General features: G+C 32.1%; 2 long non-coding RNA genes across 3 annotated transcripts; one reads left to right on the plus strand and one right to left on the minus strand.

Moving 5' to 3' along the window:
- LOC130048547 (uncharacterized) lies at positions 1 to 1598 on the plus strand. The gene is made up of 3 exons (XR_008797333.1): positions 1 to 320; positions 999 to 1097; positions 1212 to 1598. It is a non-coding gene; the product is annotated as an uncharacterized LOC130048547 (long non-coding RNA).
- LOC130048545 (uncharacterized) lies at positions 962 to 4024 on the minus strand. Of its 2 annotated transcripts, none has more exons than XR_008797330.1 (2): positions 3650 to 4024; positions 962 to 1358 (listed from the first exon to the last, which is right to left on the minus strand). It is a non-coding gene; the product is annotated as an uncharacterized LOC130048545 (long non-coding RNA). The 2 variants fall into 2 exon arrangements; XR_008797331.1 differs by lacking the exon at positions 3650 to 4024 and adding an exon at positions 2713 to 2964.
- Positions 4025 to 5108: the final 1084 nt, after the last annotated feature.

Raw genomic sequence — 5108 nt, forward strand, 5'->3', positions numbered from 1 at the left:
ACAGGGGGTACTTCCGGTTAATTTTGTTTACACTGGTAACAAAATTGTTTTTGACAAAATATAGATTTTGCGGCACAAACTGTCGTAAATCAGATAAAGGATAGCAAGGGATGTATATTTACTTGGGAAGATGTCAAAGTTTACCTTTTCCCAAACCCGGGAAAAGCGTTCACGCAGAAGAAACGATGGCGTCATTTGTGTAGAAAACCACGAGCAGCCGAAATTGAGTGCGATTATTACATTCCGTGAAAGCTGAACCAACAAAGAAACATCATTGTTCTAGCCAGTTTGCTTATATTAACTTTTAGGAAAACCAAGAGGTTTGTACTGACTCTTAAAAATATAATATAGACTGTGCAACATCTTGTCAATCTTAAGAATAGGTATACCTGTACCCTCATCCACATCTGAGCAGTGTGTGTATTTTACAACGGTATTCATGTGACATTAAATAGACAATTTCAATTATGAACTCATGGTTCAGGCTCATAAAAATTACGCAGCAATTTCACAAGGGAGTGAGAAGGGGGAGGGGGGCATATATAATATCTGCCAATTAAATAAAATATGAGAACACCAGATAATATATCCCTACGGATCTATACTAGAATTTGCATGATCATTTATTCAAGCTCCATACCGATGGTTCATTCACTGCAAAATTTTGAATTGTATTAAAGAACATTTATCTTTTCTCCAACTTTTAATACCAATCAAGCACTCTTTAATAGTAAATTCGAACACAAGTTATGCTTATTGCCTGTGCAATCAAGGTACTTTGCATGTACATTAGATATGTACATTTCCACTCAAACCACTTGTATACAAGAATGGAACCAGCTGAACATGAGCCAGGTTATATATTATATATTTGCTCTCCTACCCCTTTGATTCAGTACTGTGTAAGGAAATATACTATTGAGTATATATATTTTTTAAAAAGAATAACAAAGAAGAACAATTTTCATTCATATTTTATTCAACATATATATACACAGGTTGATAACAATGGCTGATCTGCATATAATGACTGCTAGTTATAGGCTGGTATGCAGTGAAAGGGAGCTAAAAAGGAGTAAAAAGTTCATATAAGCCAGGTGAGAATTAATTTCTTCTTTTTTGTGTGTTATACATATGTAATTCTTTTCTTTTGCTGCTTCAAATCTTGTGTATTTGAAAATTTTCAGTCTAATATTTTGGCGATGTTATAGGTAGTGTGGCTTAAATAAACCAGTGTTAAGGAATATCCAGTAATGGCATGACATCATGAGAGTTTGGCATACCGACATTCAGATGATTAATGATGAAACTGAAGACCTCAAGTGAAAGGCATGGAAAATGATCCTGTTCCCATATACCTGAAAAAGAGGAGGGATGCCACAATGTTGATAATAGACTTTTGTCAATTTGAGAAGCAAAGATGTAAAACAAAAAAAATAATGCTGAAATTATAATTCATGTATTTGTTAAAAATACTGTTCACTGTACATACATGTATATTTTTTTTAACTTATTTGGAAATACATGAAGTAATTCATATTAAAACTGTGAATGTATGAGTTTTCATGATTTTTATCAATAAAGCTTACCATATTTATTGTACATATATCTGATTTCCCCTATACATTGTAGTCATATGATAACTTGCTTGCATTCAGAGATCTGACATCATGTATAAAGCCGAGTTAAACAACTTCAAAATCTACCCAACATGTTTTAAATGAACACAAAAGATTCTTCCTAATTTCTTTCCTTTTTTTCAATTTTGTTCATAAATTTATATTTAAGTCAATTCACCTTTTTCAAACTTTTAATGCATATGACAGATTTCCTCTGTATTACTATATCTATCAGGCCCAGCACAATCTCTATATTTAGCTACATTGTATATAGTTTTATAAAGCTATTTCAAACAGCTTCATTAAGCTAGTTTCGATTAAATTTCTTAAGTGCAATGACACATAACAATATGCATGTACTTTGAACTAACCACAACACTATTCTAGGTATAGATCATATGCCATTTTAAGAATTTTCATGAAAAGAGAATTTCTTTTGTATTGATAACTGTCCACTACCTTGTGTGTGTCGAAGCTTTGATAAGTATATGATGACTTTACAATGTGGAATCTGTAACAATTTAATAATCCTAAACATTTGACAATTTTGAATCAAAATTCTTCCTAAGGTACATAGTTTAAGAAGCTTTTTTTGTTTACAGTGTGTTGTTTCAAGTACAAGGATGAAATATTTTCACTTAGAAATTCAATTTTTATGCTTTAAAAATATATTTGATAGAAGATTTGAAATAGTTATATCAAGTAATTTCAATTAGCTTTAAAAAGCTATATAGCTTGATTAGCATATTTATATAGCTAATTATACTAGAGATTGTGCTGGACCAGTCTATGAGCACATAATTGAAATTATGTTGCTGAAAGGAATAATATTACCTTAATCATGATCAGATATATATTTTGTTCAGTGATATAAATATGACCAGTAATCACAAATACCTACTGGATTGTGAAAAGTCAATAAAATGACTACAACAACAAATAGTCATGCTAAAAATTCTTCCAATTACATGAGTATATCATTAGAAGTCAAACTCCAAAGACTTAATTTGTAACACAAGTATTAGTTGATAAATAATTATTTTCAAATTAGACAGCATATTGACTATACCCAAGTAGATCATTTTATCCTCACCCACATATGGCTATACCATTGCACTCAGAAACCCAGTCTAATTCAATCTAAACTAGCTTTAAATAATAAAGCCATTTCAAATACCTATAATATTATAGCTAATCTATTACTTTTCACTGTGTATTGTCATTATCTATATTTTATATCAATAATTATCAGGTCCAGTCCAAAGACTATTTCTACCTATGTAGCTACTTATAGCTACCTAGGTATTTAAACCTACTCCAGGTAGCTATTTTTACCTACGTTTTCCTTTACTTGCATTGCGTGGCCAAACGCAGGAACGGCACAACATGGTGTGTACCAAATTTCTTGATTCACTTATACTGACAATGAATACCACAAAAATATTGTACAAAAAATTATTACTTTCAAATTTGCATCAATAACTGCACCCACTTCCATTCTCTAGGAACTTAGGATCAAAGATACATGATAAGAAGTCTAGAATGTTTTACAAATCTTCATTAATTTTAAAGTTAACATTCATGCACTCTTACATTAAAAGTTTTTGAGTAAATTTTTCATGCAATTTCCTCTACATTTTCCACCCTCGTAAAGTATTTAAATTTACACTCCGAATTTTGTCATGCACATGCACAACATGATACATAAAACGACTGACCTGTTTAAAAGATGTGCCTTAATTATTATTTATTCATATCTTTAAAAACATGTAAAAGTAGGTAAAAGTAGCTACTTTAAGTAGCTTTAAATACCTAGGTAGCTATTAATAGTACGTAGGAAGAAATAGTCTTTGGAATGGACCTGATTATATATGTTACATGTTTATGCCCATTTTGGCCCTGATTTGGTAACGTAAATTCTATTTCACATAGGCCCTAGACTGTACTGGACCTAATCCCTGCTTTATGAAGCAGTGCACATTGTGTTTTGTTTAATTATATATAAAATGTCGTCATAACTTTCATTTTACCTGTTTGACAGGTTACAGTGAGTCTAATACGTTCTTTTCCTTTACCCCTCCGGTTACTAGACAGCTGGGCCTTGTGTGAGTTACACGACATCGTCTTCTTAATTCTGTTCTTGACGAAGTCTTTCGTTGTATTTCGTAGATCAATAGTAGCTTATCAAACGCTCATAAACAAATATGTACCGCATACACCCCAAACTATTACATATGTATTTCAATTTCATGATGATCGACAAAATTAAGCCTAGGCCTAATACACGAAGTGTCGACTGTTGGTAAACAAAGGTAAACAACGATAAACCGGAAGTAACCCTGTGGAACATTTTTGACGCGGCGTGACTAAACACAGAATAAACACTGTGTTCCGGAGTAACTCGAAACACGGCTATTTAAATCTTCAAATATCAGAAAATGCAATAATTTACGGCTTTCAACTCTGTGAAAACTTCTACTAAATGAAAACTTACCCTTGTATGCAATGTTATAGCTAATAGTAAATCCGACACAAGAAAATATGTAAGCAAGTAACAAATAGCATCCACATGTCAATGTGTCTGACGTCATGTCATAAAATGTGACGTATGAATTTTTGCTTGCTTTGTTGAAAGACGGATCAAGGAATGAAACAACGCACCCCCTTCTTTTCCCCAGTGAGAAATGTATTTCAAAATGAACAGGGTAATGCTTACTTGGAAAATCATTAATTCGAATATAATATATTTGTTTTAATCTATCAATAGTATTATTCGACCATACATACAGAGAAAGATGTTTAACAAAAGTGATTTGCGTACAAGTAGGCCTAGATGCTAATATTGACAACGAGAAAACAACATGTGTATCAAACCGAAGTATCTTATTGTGCACGTTGACTTTCTATTCCATAGAAGTTTAGAGAGAGAGAAAAAAAATAGTTCCGACATCTGGTTGTCAAGGGGGGGTGTCCCCATACCAAACCAGCTGATACAAAAATAACCTGTGTTCCTCAATTGGAATTTGACCAATCAGAGACAAGGATACAATAAGAATTAAATTAGGCCTATTATTGATTAACCTTGTAAAACACCAATTTGGTATTGATTAACCTTGTCAAACACTGGTTCGGTATTGATTAACCTTGTAAAACACTAGCTCGGTATTAATTAACCTTGTAAAACACTAATTTGGTATTAACCTTGTAAAACACTAGTTCGGTATTGATTAACCTTGTAAAACACTAGTTCGGTATTGATTAACCTTGTAAAACACTGGTTTGATATTGATTAACCTTGTAAAACACTAATTTGGTATTGATTGACCTTGTAAAACACTGGTTTGGTATTGATTGACCTTCTAAAACACTAGTTTGGTATTGATTAACCTTGTAAAACACTAGTTTGGTATTGATTAACCTTGTAAAACACTAGCTTGGTATTGATTACCCTTTTAAAACACTGATTCGGCAGCGATTAATCTTCTAAAA

Source organism: Ostrea edulis, chromosome 7 (assembly GCF_947568905.1).
Source record: "Ostrea edulis chromosome 7, xbOstEdul1.1, whole genome shotgun sequence".
NCBI classification, from domain to species: Eukaryota; Metazoa; Mollusca; class Bivalvia; order Ostreida; family Ostreidae; genus Ostrea; species Ostrea edulis.